We start from the raw sequence: 353 nt of genomic DNA on the forward strand, positions 1-353 counted from the left end.
GTAGAACTTGTTCGTATATGCATTCACCTTTACTATTTCTCTCAAAAATGATGATCGTGTTGGTAAGTACTCCGTGTATCCTTAAATTATTTTTTACAACACCGGCAAAGATCGTTTACACTCATCTTCTTCTACTTCTTCCAGCGTGCGTGCAGTTGAGTTCTGTTGACAGCTATGCGTCGCTCCGTTGCTCTGATTGGTTGTAGGTCTATCCAATTGAGTGCAGAGGCATTTTCTTTCCTGGTTCGGTTGAAACGCGGCCCATAATCACAGCCCAATGGAGCAGTATCCGACTCATATTCTGACTAGAATTGAGTATGACGACTTCAAAAATCAAAACCCAAACCAAACGT

The sequence above is a fragment of the Gobio gobio genome (assembly GCF_949357685.1).
Source record: "Gobio gobio genome assembly, chromosome: 6".
Taxonomy (NCBI): Eukaryota; Metazoa; Chordata; class Actinopteri; order Cypriniformes; family Gobionidae; genus Gobio; species Gobio gobio.